Below are 16,521 nucleotides of genomic sequence, written 5' to 3' on the forward strand. Positions count from 1 at the left end.
TACTAAACAGTCTTAGTAGTAAACTTAGAATAAAAATCGAAAGAAGACGAAACGATAGTATTTTATAATCAACCGTAAAGCAGCGACAGTCTTCTGAAAGTTCTCTTTTAGTAGCTCGAAGTATAGAGTCGAGAATAATAATTGTTAATGGGTTGTTTTATGCAGGTGCTTAATTTCCTGTAGCAACTTTCTCGACTAACTTTGCTGTCGTTATAATTTTTAATTTAATTAATCAGAAACTTCTTGCACGAAACGCGGGTAATGCTCTTTCGATTTTTCGAAGAACCGTAACCTGAAATTAGAGATGCCAAGAAACAGTCATAGTTATCATTAACGCGAACCTCGAAACTTAATATTTATCGAAAAAGAGAAATAGTCATCTTATCCATATGATTTGACCAAATACCCTGTTTTACTAATACAGCGTATAATCGACTGTTCAAACTTTGTAAGTTTCCAGTACAGTCAAAAGAAAATAAATCTACGTCTCTTTAGCTGCAGTCGCGTTTCAGGGATGAAATTACAGTGTCAAAGGATCAAACATCGATAACGAACGTTCGTACGATAAATATCCTACCAAAACCATAGCCATTTCGCGTTCAATTCTACAAACGGTATCCAGAAACGAGTCGCATCCCGATAAAACGTATATACTTAAAAGCAAAGGGAAAGGGATAAAGATATAAATCGGTCGGCAGTATGTACAACCGACGATGCCAGCCAAGATAGATTCAAGGGACGAATCCCTCTAACCTTGCATTTCCGCTCGCCTGCTCCTTGTGGACAGTTCGAACCGGGATCCATCAGCCAGATCACAGCCAGGATCGATAATACCATCGGCGGATACATGGACGAGCTGTCATAAACTTAAAAAGAGTATGTCGGGCACGTATGACGAGAACCATCGGGATCCATATGCGGCTATACTTCTTCGTACGTGCCACGAGGTAGATGGTAGCGTGTAGGGCGGAAGTGGAAGGCACCGCAGGCCTCGAGAAAGCTCGAAAAAGAAAATGCGAGTTACATTTCTTTTCTGTGCCCCCGAGAGATTCAATATTTCACCCCTTAGCGTCGGTAAAAGATCCTTACGCTCCAACTTTCTACGAGAAATTCACCCTTTCCCACCTCAGTTTCTTCGTGTCCGCCCTTCCGGTTCTCGCGTACATGCACACGTACGTTCGCACATGTGTGCACGTTTGTAGCGATCGGAAGTTTGAACAGAAGTCTCGTTCGCGCTAGTAACTTCCGTTTGATTCGTTTCGTGACCCAGATAGGCGCGAGACGATGATTTAATTTCTACGTTCGAACGGTACTCGCGTGCTTTTCGAAGAATTTGGAAATTACGACGGTGGTCTTAGTAGATTGGTCAGGCGTTTCTTCATCTTACGTAGCGTTTAAACGGTTCTTTTTTCCGTAAGTTGATAAAAAAGTTCGGTAATTCTACTTGTATGTAATTCAACGAAGGGTAAAAATTCACGCACACGTTCTTACTACGCTGCAAACACGAAAGAACGAAGGAAACTTCGCCGAACGTTTCCACCGTCTGAACAACGATTCATGAATACTCCCACTTACTCGTTCAAACCCCAACAAAACAACACGCGAAGCAACATTTCACTCCCATAAACTGAAACTTCTTCCCGGTATATACCGTGTATCTATATCGCTTTGCAGCACCATTTTGCTCACCGTAATCGTTACAGGTTGATTTATCGACACGTGGCTTCAAATGCGATTATATCGCCGTTCAACTCTTCCGGTTGTAAGAAACGTTCTACAGCGGTACGAGGAAACGGATGAACCTAGTGCCACGTATTCCGGTCTCGTGCAACCGTTTAACGTTCTTACCACACTAGGTGCAGGCTACAGCTGTAGTTTGCTTATTCGGCTAGGAATTATAGGAATTTCGGCGCACCCTTTCGCCCTGTGTTCCCTGCCATTCATTCGCAGTCAGTCCATTGGCGAATAAGTACGAGTTTCCAACAACCAGCTCTCACGGTTCAACGTCGAAATTAATAGTGGACCGTTGTTAAAAGTAGAGGGGCGAGCATGCGATCAATTCTAGAGTTCCACTGATAAGAATAACGTTCGCGAGCATCTGTAATCGCGTTATACGGCCGATCCTCTGATTTTTCAGGATTTTCAGGATATCGCGTGTACAGGCTTATCGTGTTGCAATTTGTCGTTGTTCGTTAGGGGAGTTTCGTTGAAAGAGATTTTTATACAGCGTGAGTATTGGTCGAGAGATTCGCATCTACGAACGAAATAATGTTTTCTAAGTTACAAATAATAAATAATGATACTTACCTTAAATCCTGATTATCTGTTATTCTTTCATGTATTTCTATGGACGTTCTGTAAAAATTGATACCGCGACCATAGATAAAAGTTACTGTATTCCCTGGATATACCGTGATTTATGGCGAACTTTTTGGAACTACGACCTCCGCAACGCGAGGTTAAAGCATATTGTTGTAAGGTAATGTTTCTTTTTAAGAGAAGGGAAGTAGTTCTTGGCAAACGGAGACATCGCTAGGCAAAAGCAAGTGTCTGGCTCGGATCGAGTTAAGAGGAGGATAGACTCGTAGGTCGCTCCAGGCATGACATTATAAAGGAACGATAAAACGTCGCTGAAATAGGTAGATATGTTTCCAGCCGACTCGTATGCTTTATTAAACGAAAGGACGATCTTTTTTGCTTCTTATTGTTCGAGTATAGGACACCTCTTAAGATTATCCTCTCTGAATTTGCTCGAAAGAATCGAAAATAGCATGTTACGAGCATTTCACGATCTCATTCACGATCGTTTCAACTTCATCAACTTAATTTTTTAACGCTCGAACTGCGTCAAGGTCTCCTTTATTTCTTTTCTGTTGTTCAAACGGTCGAAATGTAAGTAGTTTGCTAGTTCGCTACGTTTCAACTTCCACTCTTTACACGCTTCATAGTGATTTCAATCGATCAGACAGCGTTGTCAAAGTCGTCGTCCAAGTACTGGTTCGCTTCCTGGAAGCTCAAAGAGCCGTTCGAATAACACGATACTCCGATTCCGCCGCAGGAAATGGAACATATTGTCGTTGCAGGCATAATATTTGGCGTGGTAGCCATAATAAGATCAGAGCACGCTACCCCGAGGACATCGAGGGCAACTTGCGCCTTCCGTTGCTACCTTACATAATAGCGAACCTCTACGTTCTGACGTAATTAGCGCAGTAACAGTGGCAATTGAAACGGGCTCGTTTAAAACGGAATATTCTAAAGATTATGAGACGAACGAAGATATTCGATATATTCGAAGGATTAAACGAAAAGAATTTGGACTTTCGTGGATCTTTGATGAGAATTTTCGCGCGGTACTGTCGAACTCTGAACTCTGAACGTCGATCGACGATTCATTAATTTCTCCCGTTCGTTCTTTTCTCCTGATAAATCGAATGTCTTTCTTTTTAACAGTTACACTTACCTTTGAGCTCGTCTTTTTTTATTTTTTTCTCTATGCTCGTTCTCTCAACTCGTTCATATCCTCGTTGCTAGACAGTGTGTTCCTTTCTCCGTAAATCCTTTTCTTCTTTTTTCTTCTTACGGTTCTATCGTTTGTTCTCGTCTTTTTTCTTTTTTTTTTTAATTCGAAAGCATAGCGGAGGTTGGCCACGGAATAAAAAAAGATGGCTGGTAATTTACGACGGTTCTGCCGTGACACTTTACGCGCGTAGCATTGCTCGTCCGTTCTATTTATAAAGCGAATATCATACATCACGATTTCTTCAATTACCGAGCGGATTTTATGGCTGCCGTGCTGCTTTGTGGCGATTCGAACCACCGGATGTTCGTGCAGCTTTCATGGCCACGCGATGTTCCACGACACCGCCCGAAAAATCTTTGAAATCCTTCGAAGGGTTACAGTGCGCTGTACGTCATACTTTCGAAAGATTGATGATTTCCTGCAAACTATCTAGTTTATCCGGTTTCCGGACGATGTTACAATTAGTTACGATACTAAGATCGCGTGTATCGGGAAAAATCGACGACGCCTTGAGAAATTATTCTCCCTCCGTTGTTTTATCTTCGGAACTTGGATTCTCAAAAATCTGTAAAACCTACAAAGAATTTTCCTTTTTAAAATTCTTCGTCCCCTCGGAAGACGATAGAACGTAAAACGAAGTACGAAAGAAAAGAATTGTTTTGTCGGGCATTCTACCTTTCTTTTGTTTTTTGAAATCTTTTGTCGGGTGTCTGGCCTTTTTCTAAAACACCTTGATCTTATCTATATTCCTGCAACTTCGAACTGTCCTCTTCCCAAATGCAGGATTTCAGCCTCGAGTTTCCGAGATCGTAACTTACGAGCTGCGACAGTAGTCAGGGATCGCGTCAACGCTAGTTACAAGCATAAAAGCAACTTCCTCGCTAGTAACGCGAACAGGTTGTCGCGTGGCGAAATCTGAGGAACGAGGGTGCCGGTTCTGCGTCCAAACTCTCAACGAAAATGCCATAACGGACGAAGAAACGGGTATGCTCGATGCACATTGTTTCGACGGCGTGTGAAACGCGTCGAGGTATGTTTTCGACGTGGGGGGAAACTCGGTTCAGGGACCGGTAACATTGATAAAATTCTGCCCTGTGATCATCGTTGTTCGTGGCGACGACGGCTGGCTATTTTGCATATGCAGCTCGCTCGCGTTTTACGACTCGGCCCGAATTACGTCTGACAATGTGTCTCCTGGAGTGGAACGATGTCGTCGTGACGTTGTTCGTGTAATTTGCAGATGTGTTGCCGCGTTACACCAACAATGGAGAACGGCTGGTTATGGTGGCAAGTAGTTTCGAAGAAGAACGAACCGGTTGCTCGCGTGCATTCCATTTTCCTTCGAAATTACTATTGTTAGTCCCTTGGCTTACAAATATTTTTCTCCGTATTCAACGTACCGAATTGTTATGTTTTATCGATTGACATAATCTAACATCTGTTCAGTGACGGTGTATCTTTGATGGCCGTCGAAGGTTTTCAAGTTTCTTTTTTAATTTTTGCAAAGAAGGAAGCAAAAAGACTAAATAAATTCATAGATATTTACGATCTTTTTCCTTTCAAGACATAACTCGTGGTTTCAGAAAGCTCTATCCCAAAAGGTCAAGCTTTTAAGCTTTTGTACAATTTATGAGTCTTGTTAGCTTGAGCGTGACCAGAGAGAATGCTTGTAAGGACCAGATACCAGAATCGCTTGTATCGTAGCTTTAGAGGATGAAATTGGTCTTTTCCGAGGAATTCGTCCAGATTCTTTTCGTGGGATTTTGTTTGATTTTGGAGACAATGTTTCATTGATTTTTAACATAAGACGTGTAAGTTCGTTCTGTCACCACCGTTGTACCATTTACAAAATAACGTTTTGTATCGATCGAAGATCAAGCTTCTCCTCGATTTTTATCGTCATAAATTTTTCTTTTGTCAAAAGGTTACCATATGAAAATCGTCTCTTCTTTGAATTTAAAAAATCAAGCCCTTAAATTTTCATCGACTTTGTCATACTTTTTATTTCACTACATTTTTCTCTTAACGCGAAAGTTCCGCTGCAAGATCTTTTTCTGCTTTAAATTAAAAAATATGAAATCCTTGAATTCTCGCTATAACTCAAAGTAATCGCGTGAAATGGTATTTCAAGCTTCGAGCCGTCAAACAAACAATCCAGATCGCGGTGAACAAAAATCACTGGAGGGTAAAGGAAACAGGTTGAAGTGTGACGCGCCTCGACCAAGCATGCTAAACCATTTTTCCCGTTGAGTTATCGTTGCATCGCGTCGAGTGACGGTCATGATTGTTGTTCGGGGGGACAATATGTTACCGCGTGTCCATTTGTAACGATATTTTCCAGGTCTCGGCCGCGTGACATTTCTCTCAACGCGTCCACGCGAGCATTTTTAGCATAGAGAACCAGTAGGCTATCCGTCGTTCCTTCGAGACTCTTCTCGAAAATTTAATTTTTTGTTAGAATCTTTCTATTGGAGACTTAGGTAACTATATGTATAAGAAGAAATATTTATTCATTTATACGATTAAAATTCTCCATTTGATGAACGTTCATCGATTCAAAGACGTAGAATCATCCTATGACAGTCGTGACACGTCATTTTTATACACATAGGACATTTATATTAGGTTGTCCGAAAAGCATCTTTCTTTTACAGACACGTCTTTTACAACGATACATCTGTGTAGAAACATGAAACCTAATCTGTGGAACGTTGTGATCTTTATTCCGATAGAACAAAATGGATCACACGTAATTCGATAAAATAATATAAAACGAAAAATGTTGCGTATCTATTATTTCCTTATAAAACGAAAGAAACTTTTCGGACGACCTAATAGTAACGTTCGAGAACATTTACTTTGATCGACGAATATTACAATTTGAAGTAAATTTAATTGGAGAATATTGTGTAGAGCGGTATTATATTGCATCGATAATGCTAAATCGATATCAGTAAATAAATCAGACAAATCAATAGTAAGGAGGATTTTTTGATTTCTAATTTATTGACTTTTTGCGAATTTACAAGTTTGCAATGTTTCGTGACTGTTGATTCATTTTGATTGACAAATATTATAATTTCACGTAGAATTGTTTGGAGAATATTCTGCGATATAATATTATATTTCAATATTATTTGAAGTGTTCTTTGATTTTCAATGTGTTGATAAGCTATGCAACTGATTTCAATTTGATCGAGGAATATTGTAATTCGACATGAAATTATTTGGACAATATTCTGTACAATATTATATTGCAGTAATTATTCGAAGTTTTCTTTGCATTTTTCATTGATCGATATTTTCAGGGCTTATTGATTTAGGATGTTTCACGATTTAGAAATATTAATATTCAGTTAAATAAGCAACTAGGGAGGAATTTATGTTTTAAAATTTATCTTTAATCGCGCGGAGAAAAAAATTGGCATTGAACAATTTTTCTGTTACTTTTGTTCCAGTTTGCCAGAATTTTACGCAGAAGCTCGTTACAAGAAGATTTAATACCGCGATTACCTCAAGAACTTATCTGGAACGGTGTTATCTTCTTTACTGCAACTGGTAAGAGCAATAATAAAATGATCCTCCTTTTTCCTTATATATCTACTCTACTAACAAAGAATTTGGAATCACCTTCTCTATCCAAATGCAATTAACCGAAATTACTGGTATTAACGATATTAATTAATCATTCAAAGTTGATACTACAGATATGGAAATACTAATTTCTCTTGGAAAATCATATTAACGTTATCACTCGTTAATTCGAAATTAAAGCAGATATTAATAGCAATTCCCTGAAATTCGCTAAATTCGTGGTTGCTTGTTCTTAAAAACTCGTTTCTCAAATAGATCTTGTCGAAGTAATTACTTCAAAAAAAACTCTACATTTTTATTTTTAGCTAGAAAAGTTCATCGAACGTCCAGCTGGACAAATTGTAAAGTACAAATTAAATAATAAAAAAAAAAAATCTTTATTTTTGTATATCCGTGACCTGGAGACCGATGTTACAAAAAGAATAAAATTTAGTGAAATACTTCAAAATAAACAGAGGCGCATATTATGGTTGCCCTTGAATATAAATTTTGTTTTGGGTTACAAGGTCTACAAACAAAAGAGCTATAAGTAGATTTCTATTGCTGTTTCTTATAGTCTTTAGGTAAAGCTACACACCAAGGTTAACTTTTTGGTAATGTCCTTTGCTGTAAATATATGAACCTGCTCCCTATCATACTTCTATTGTATTGTAACACTGAAAGAGTGAGGATCTGGATCAGCGTGTACTCTACCTGTACTTATACTTATCCTATACTTGTTTCAATATATTTTTCTATTATTCGTTTCTCTATCAGTCAACTTCGACAGATCTAAAGGTTTTCTAACCGCAATTATTTATATATTTATATATAAAAGATACGCATTGAAAATCGATTGTTCTATCGTTGATGAAAAATGCTGCATCGTTAAAATATTAGTGTGTCTCGCTATTCTGCTGTCGATTTTTTAAAATTCTCTGGTTACGAAATAATTCGATAGCTCGTTATCGACGTAACGAAGAATCTGCATTAATAAATAAACGCACACAGTCGCAAAATTGTACGAAATCGCCAGGAACGAAGGGGCATCAATTAGGATTCAATGAAACTAATTGTCCAGCTTCAGTTTCGTCCTTGATTTTTCGCGTTTTCCATCGGCTATCGACTTTCTCGAGAGCGGTCGCTCATTCCTAACCGATCACGATGTGGATTAACAAGACGAACGTGATGAATGGAGAGCTTTATTCGTTACGGGCAGCGAAACTTTTTTCCCCCTTTGCCGCCTGCGAATCGATTTGTCGACCGGCACAGACATCGTCACCACGAAACTAGATTTATTGCAGCTTCCTGTCGGTTGCGTTTGTTTCTCGTCTTCTTCCTCATTCTGGTTTTTTAATACTCTTTCTTTGTCACCAATCGATGGTGGAAATGGTTCGAGGACAACGGCTATAATGTCCCTACTGATTTACAAGTTTTTTGAAATTACGCCTCACAGATCGCTCGAATGCGAAATTGCGATTAATGGGATATCGTGCAACGTGTAAATACTAATTTCTGTTTGCGTGAATATTTCGGACACTAAGGCCGGGCGGTGGTAACGTGTATAGAGAAAAATTGCGCGAAATGATAATATATTTCATAATGTTAGGTTGTCTGAAAAGTTTCTTTCGTTTCATAAGGTGATAGTAGATAAACAACAATTTCTGTTTTATACTATTTTATTGAATTAGGTTCGTGCATAATTCAATAAAGTAATATAAAACAGAAAACATTGTGCGTCTACTATTTTCTTATAAAAGAAAAGAAACTTTTCGGACAACCTAATATATTTGAAGGTCGTGAAAATGGGCGAGGTGTAACCCGATGTAAATAATCAGCATAAAATACACTAATAACATTAATGATTGAATCTGTAACTCGTAAAATTCTAAAGACTGTTAACGCAATTAAAATTTTGCAGCTTACAACTTGCTACTGATCGCTTTGCTACTGTTATTTTGTTGTTAAATTATGGCGTAGTAGAGTACAGCTAATAGAGAAAATTAAATATACCAACAAGATAACATGTTTGAAGTACATTGTAGAAAACAAAGGAATAAGAAATTCCGGTAGTCTTTGTTTTCTTGAAATAATGGAACATCCTGTTGCATTTATTTGGTAAATTGTTGCAGTTTCGTATTTTTCATCCGCGCATCTCGACGTCTCCGTTTTATTGTACACGCGAAGAAAAAAAAATCTGTATCTTCTTGAATAGAGGAACCGTCCTCTGGCGCGATACACAGTTTTTACGAGTCCTGAACCGAATAAAAATAAAATTTAACGAAGAAGCGACGTAGGTTATTAATTGAACAGCATTTTTCCCTTGTTCTCTGGTAGTGAGCAATATTTCCTGAACCGAATAACCAGTACAATAAAAAAATTGGTTTAATAAAAAATGGCAGGAAGAGCAAATCGAGAAAGAATTATTCGTTGTCTCTGTTGGTAATAAAGGCGAAATTTAATATCGTATGCAACAAACATACAACAAGGCAAACATAGTTATTAATTGAAATATTTTATTTCGTTTTGTAAATCGACTATTGTATTTTCGGCGCAACAAACTTCGAACACCCTCGTCATTCGTAACATTAGGTCAAGAGCGAAAAGTGGCACGAGTTTCTTAAACAATTTAAATAAAAACTTGTCAGTTGTAAAAAACGTTAACTTGTAAATATTTCTTCGGTCTATCAGCGGAAATAATTGAGATCGTTTATCCCTTCGATAGAAAAATTTCCAAATGGAGTTTCACCTTTGAGTATCTTCGAACGAAGTATTTAATTTTTATCGAAACAACTTTGATACACCGGAAATAAAGAAAAAGAATTTTTCGAAAGCTTGAGACGATAAGAAATTCGCCCTTGGAACGGGTGATTCAGTTTGCCTGCGAAAAGTTGCGATAAAGAAGGACTAGCAGTGGAAATATCCGCGACATGTCTTTCGCAAGATGTACATTTTACCTATAAGCTTTTTATCCGCGATCTTGGATCCATAAAGACGACAGGATAAAATAAGCTGTTAAGGTAAACTTTCGTAGCTTGATATGGCAGCTTGAAAATGGCTAATATAATCTATCAAGTGTGACAAAGATCTACAGCTACAGGAAAGGATAGTCGAGAAGGTAAAGGAGAAAAATAAATTGACGAAACGTAGTTGAAATTTTAACCGCGAGGTGAAAGTGTGCTTGAAATTGAAAATTGTTGACCTGTCTTGCAACGCGCGTGTTTATTCTGTTTCCCTTTTCGACCTTTTTCACGCGGAACGTGCACCCTGGACAGCTCGAAAAGCCATCGTCGTCGTATCTTCGACGTTACGCTCGTTGGAAACTCGTTTGACGAGAGGTAGGTCGAAACAAAAATGAAGCGTTGTTCCAGGATAGAAGATTTTCAGACGCTTTGTTCCTCGATAGTAGGACTTTTCACAGAAGCGCTGCGAACACTTTTTTCCCATGGTATACATCGACTCGTTCGTTGTTAAAAATTCGAGACAGATAGCGGCGAATAACCGAGAAAATATTTCTAACGCGAGGATAGACATCTGGATCGAGCTATTTTCTTTTATTCATCTCACGTACCTTGATTCCATTAATCGCGACTGTCTCGTAAATCCAATCAACCAACGAAGAAACAATTTTACCGCGACAAAATTTATCAAAGCACGGATATCTCTACGTATAACGATACCCCAAAACAATTAATTCGGAATGCGAACCGAAACCGTACAGTGGCAAGAGCAACAAGAACCTAACCCTTTACCTTAAACATGGAATCCCAACTTTCTTCTTGAAGCGTAAAACACTATGGCGCAGCTTCGATGTAGTCGCGTTTGCAGCCGCGACAGAGATGAATATCGTCGTCTTATCGGTGCAGCGGGACACGTGTATCATCCCTGAGCAAGCTCGGAGTGGTCGCGATGCCTGCAGATGGCCCGGCATGATAAGTGACCCTAGTGTCGCGGGACCTGGGCTACTTATTTTCCCCGGAGGGGATGACATTACAACGACTACGGCTACGACGAAACGAACGAGGCCGCGGCCAGAGGGGCTTGCAACCTGGCGAGAAACAGAGAGAGAGAGAGAGAGAGAGGGTGTCGGTGGAAAAAGCGTGGGAAGAAAAAGGGGAAGTTGAAAAGAGGAAGGGAAAAAGAGGCGCGCCGATGTTTCCGTACGAATGGAAACGGGCACGCGATAGAAAAGGCCGGGTCTCTCCAATTTGCTGAGAGCTCTCCATCTCCCCGTGGCTCGTTCTCTGTTTCACTCTTCACTCTGGATTCTCCTCGAGTTTCTCTTTCTCTCTCGCGTTTGTTCGTTCGTTCGTTCGTTCGTTCGTTCTTTCGCCTACTTCGGCCCACGTTCACCTTTCTTTCGTTCGTGTGCGTTCACACTTCATCTCCTCGGCTATCTTATTACGCCTGTACCACCACCTTGCCTCCTCCAGGATTTCTCTTCGGTTTTTCGTTTTCTTGCGCACCGTTCGACCGAGTTGGCAAACTAAATACTCCGACCGGTTCACTGGCGCCTGCTGACACGTTTGCGAGATACTTCGTTCGAACTATTTCGTCGAGCATAGCCCGTGATTACGACGTGTTTCGAAGATCCGCGGACGAGCAGTATGGGATACTTTTCGTAAATACGACAGATAGTACTCGGCATTGCTCGAATATCGCAGTTAGTATTGCGGATACTTTGTAACGTTGGTGCCACCCGTGCGCAGGATTGCAGGATTTCTGTGGCGAATGGCAGAGTTATTGTTAGGATACTGCGGATATTTATACAAATTCCTATTTTTATAAAAGTAATTGAAAGAATCAAAGTGAAATTGAGATTCGTTCGTTTCACCTACTAAATATCGTAACACGTGATTTACGATAGATATTTCGTATATCTTTCGATGAATATTGCGCGTGTCCTACAAATTTTTCTATCTTCGCCATAAATGCATAAATATCGACAGTGTGATTATCAACAAAAATTAGATCTCGATTTATTTTTGGAAAATTTGTAGATTTAAGAAATCTCAACTGTGTTAACCGACCGAGCAAAGATCTCAAATAAGACGCAGTCTTAACGAAACGTTGTTTTTTAATGGGATAAAAGAAACTATTTTTTATTAAATTTTCACGATCTTCCAGGTCGTAGTGTTTCGTTGAATCTCCTCTAACGCGGTTGAAGCTTTAATTCACGGAGAGCTTCTACTAACAAGCAAAACATGCTTGATGACGCCAGGCAATAAAATTTAACGTTGTCCAGGTGTCGACGCGAATAGTAGCTCGAATTACTTAAATTGCTAAATTACGTCCGAAGATAGGAACAATAAAGATCTACAACAATAAGAATCTAATTCCGTTTTAACGGCTCGAATTATGCAATTTGTGTTCGACTAACTATGTTGAAGCGTTCGTGCAAGATTACGTCGACGATACAAGGTGTCTTCTATCCATTTTGTCGCTTCTATCGCGTGTTAGATGTTACAACGGATAGGAAGGGATCGCCAATAAGGTTTATCGAAGTTTGATTCGGCCTTTTTCGTCCGGCCTGATATCCAAGCGCTCGTCTATATCACAAAACACGAGGTGGAGAGACCATGAGCGAAGGAAATCCCATTTCTGACGACTAGGCCAAGAGGAGAATAGATCGTGAGGTTTATTGAACCAAGATTCGAAGGTTTGTCCGTCGTTTGTTCGACGACTCCATTTTTAGATCGGTTGATAGAGTTGTTTAGACAGTTGGATATCTTTTTTCTTCTTATTTCGGTATATGAGTGATTGATTTCTTGAACACGTTGACTGCCACGCGTGTTTTCAAAGAAATCTCCGTCAGGCCACGCGTACAGCAGTACCAAGCGTTCTCTGCTAGGTGCTCCCATCGATATTTTAGTAACGCGAATCGCTCAGGTGGTGGTCTCGAGAATGATCTTTCGTTTCGTTTGTTCGCAACATTAAAACCACTAGCTGTTGTCGAATATAACGAGGGAAAGCGTGGTGTAGATTATTTCGACCAAATGGTTTCTTATGCCACCACAATTAGAAAAGGAATCAAATGGTACAGAAAACTTGGCATTCGATTCTTTCTGGGAATTTCCGTTGTAAACGCTTTGACGGTTTACGAAATTGCAACAAGAAAAAATATAAATATTAGAATATTTAGACGATTATTAGTTGCAAAATTATTAGGGTTGTCTGAAAATACAAAAAGTCCTTGTCTTCGACGGAGTCAGCGTAATATCGCCGTTCGGAAAAACGATTCCGGAAGAAGCATTAGACGCGCGTGCAAACTATGTTATGCAAATAAAAGACGTCGAATGGACCGAACAAAGGCACAAAAGAATTTGAAGAAAACAACGACCTATTGTCCAAATTGTCCCGACCAACCTCAACTATGTATAGAATGCTTTAAAGTTTTACATTCTAAATAATTTTTTTAATAAACCATTTTCGTATTTTTATTTTATAACAATTCAACTATTATTACAACTAATCATTAATCAAAAATTTGTTATTACGGAATATCTTTTCAAATACCTACAACGATCCTTCGCAAGTAGTCAAATAAGCGACGCCCGAATATGGGTTACGTGGTCTGACCAGAAACTTTGCTGACACCCGAATACGGGTGTCGTGGCGGTCAACGTGTTAATATCGTCGACTCTATGGTCTGTAGGTGTTTTTGTGCCCTTCATAGCGTTCGGAATTTTGAGTGGGCGTTCGTTTATGGCTCGGATCCCTTCTTTAGGAAATTCCGAATTACATGTCCTCCTCGAATTGTAAATCTAATGACTCCGAGGTCAGATAAAAATCCCCGGGAACAGCCCAGCCGGAAAGACACGATGGACAGACGAAACCCAACGGCTGGTAGGGAGAATCAGCAACGTAGGAGGACAGTTCATCAACAGACATCGTACCGTGCGGGTGAAATATTTCACTCTTAACAAGATCTTACCACCGCCGTGTTCAAAACATCATACACACTTTACTTTTATACAACAAGTGCAAATACAGTGCTAGATTACTCTAACATTCGATCTATTAAACCTCCTCCAGCTCGAACGTTAATTCATTCGAGGTACGCGATATCGACCGATCGGTTTGACCTGACCGGTTGCTCTTTAGTCGAGAATTCGCAACACATAGAATATTTTGAAGCTCTCTATCTTAAAACCTTTTTTTTTTTATGAAGAAATACCTCGATATCGCGGATAATTTGAATAGCCATTGGTACAGTTGAAATGTGTTACGAATGTGAATTTAAATGGAATTAAAATTTGATCGTATACGTTGAATTTTCGTAACGCGGCGTTAAATTTGTAGAAAAATGCAAGGTTTTAGATTCTCAGAAGCAGATAGGCGGTCGTTTTATCGGATATGGCTTAGAGACGTGGTCCATGGGTAGCATGAGCGAGATAACAATAGCGTTGGTTTTAAGCGCGTTCCTTAGAATCTCGCGAGGACGAGGAAAGAAGTCGGGGTTCGACAGAAATTTCTGTAAAAGCCACTCAAGCCGCCGGAAGTGAAGCACGTTAAGCGATGTTTCCTCACGATTCTTCAATTTTCCCCTTGTTTTTCATCGAGTGCTCTCGAAAAGGCACGGAACGTGGATGGAAAATTAAGTTGCGATTTTACAATCGATAAAACGATTCGGTGGGACGCGTGACTGAAAGATTTTCCAATTTTCCTCTCCTTTCGATTTTTTCCTTTATCTTGTTTCTTTTATCACTTTGATTTACCGATAAATAAACTCAGTTTGGATTTAATATCAACGTAATTATCGTTTTTCTCACAATGGAGTTTGAATGGAAGGCTCGAGTTACATCGAAAATTGAAATCGAAAGAAGAAAGATCTTAAAGGAAGACCAGAGCGGAAAAGTCACGTTTGCGCTTTTAACGCGAGAACAACTTTCAAATTCTGAATATCTAAATAAGATCGGGAAAACGTCAAAGAATCGTTGCAACCATCGCCATCCTAATCCCTGTGGCGTTGCTTCGTGCCACTTGCCTTATTTAAAAGCTCTCTTCTCCCGGTGAAACCAGTTCACGAAAGCTACCCTTATTCCATTCCTTTTCTCGATTCAAGCTGTTCCTCCCGGGAGACGAACAGTTAATTTGTAAATCTCCGCTAAGTGCACGATCGAATGGCTCCGTTCGTCTGGCGAGAATCGAGACGATCGTCTCTCCCTTTTGAGGGCGAACGGAAGCCTCTCTTTGCCGTGATTTCACCGTATCAATAGGCAGTAACTACGAAGTTCGTCCTTTGACCATCAGTTTCGTCTCGTTACGGGCGAAATTCGAGCTGGTCAAGCGACTTGTTTTGAGAAATCCTCGAGGAAAACGAAGCAGTTGCCTTGCCCCAGCCAACTAGAGTCATCGAATTTTCAATTACGTGGCTGGTTTGCGTAGTTGCAAACGATTAGCGATACGCGTCAGTGAAGCTTCGTATAACAAAACTTTGTTAAACAGAATTTTGTAAAGGGAGAATCAAGAATTTAATCCGCTGCTGTACGAAACTATTTCAGACTTATGCGAACGATGGTAATATCTTTTTTAATGTTGGATAAATTCAAGCTTGTTTCGGCCAGACACTGTTCGTCGTATGATTTACAATTAAATTTGATGGAAATAAACAATCAGAAGCGAACAGAGTTTTATTTGAACGAAACGGTTACACAATTCGTTGGGAATTCAAAGGGCACGTTTCCTGTTTTTCTCGCTCATTCATTGGTTTGGCTTCAAAGTGAAAAGGTAGCTCCTGCGACGACAAAGTATTTCAGAAAATTTCAATGAAATTTACAATGCGAACTTTGAAGCACCGTTGCCAAGAAATGTCGCGAATAAAGCGAAATATTAATAAAAAATCTTTTCTACGTCATCGAATAACGACGTGACTGTACTGTAACAAAAGAGGAAGAAATTGAACGATCTTTACCATAGTTCACTCGCTCTGTTATCCTGAAAATTGTTCTTGCTTCCTTTTAATATTATTAAATATCATTATTAAGTATAATGAGAAATTTTTAATTTAAAAAAAGTCTACTACACCTACCTGTAAATCGAAAACGAAATTATCTCGATCCACCGAAATCGACCTGAAAATATCCTATATTTCTTTATCCTGAAACGTTGCACCAAAATTATAATTAAATAACAATCAGCCGAACAAGGATTAGATTCAGCCAGAAGAGCGACCGACTTAATTGATTAATTCCGTATCGCATCCATCCATTCTAAAGATTCTAGTTTCGCCCATAACGTTCTCTTGTTCGAGTGGAAACTTCTCGACGTTGTGTAAGAAGTCGTTCATCATCCTGACACATAATTGACCTTTCACCTAAAGAATTATAGCTCGATGTCGGCTATAGTTACGATCGAGATTGGTCGCGGTTACATCGAACCTCCATTTTTACGATCTAATCTAGCGATTCTAATCCAGAGTTTCC

General features: G+C 39.4%; 1 long non-coding RNA gene across 1 annotated transcript in view; it reads left to right on the forward strand.

The window, feature by feature from the left end:
* The first annotated feature begins 4,238 nt into the window (after nt 1–4,238).
* LOC112213921 overlaps nt 4,239–16,521 on the forward strand; it is an 82,828-nt gene continuing 70,545 nt past the window's right edge. Inside the window, exons 1-3 of the long non-coding RNA XR_004462818.1 lie at nt 4,239–4,998; nt 5,088–5,334; nt 6,982–7,081. This is a non-coding gene — a long non-coding RNA (uncharacterized LOC112213921). The remainder of the gene's footprint in view (nt 4,999–5,087; nt 5,335–6,981; nt 7,082–16,521) is intronic.

This window comes from Bombus impatiens, unplaced genomic scaffold, assembly GCF_000188095.3.
Source record: "Bombus impatiens unplaced genomic scaffold, BIMP_2.2 scf_0051, whole genome shotgun sequence".
Taxonomy (NCBI): Eukaryota; Metazoa; Arthropoda; class Insecta; order Hymenoptera; family Apidae; genus Bombus; species Bombus impatiens.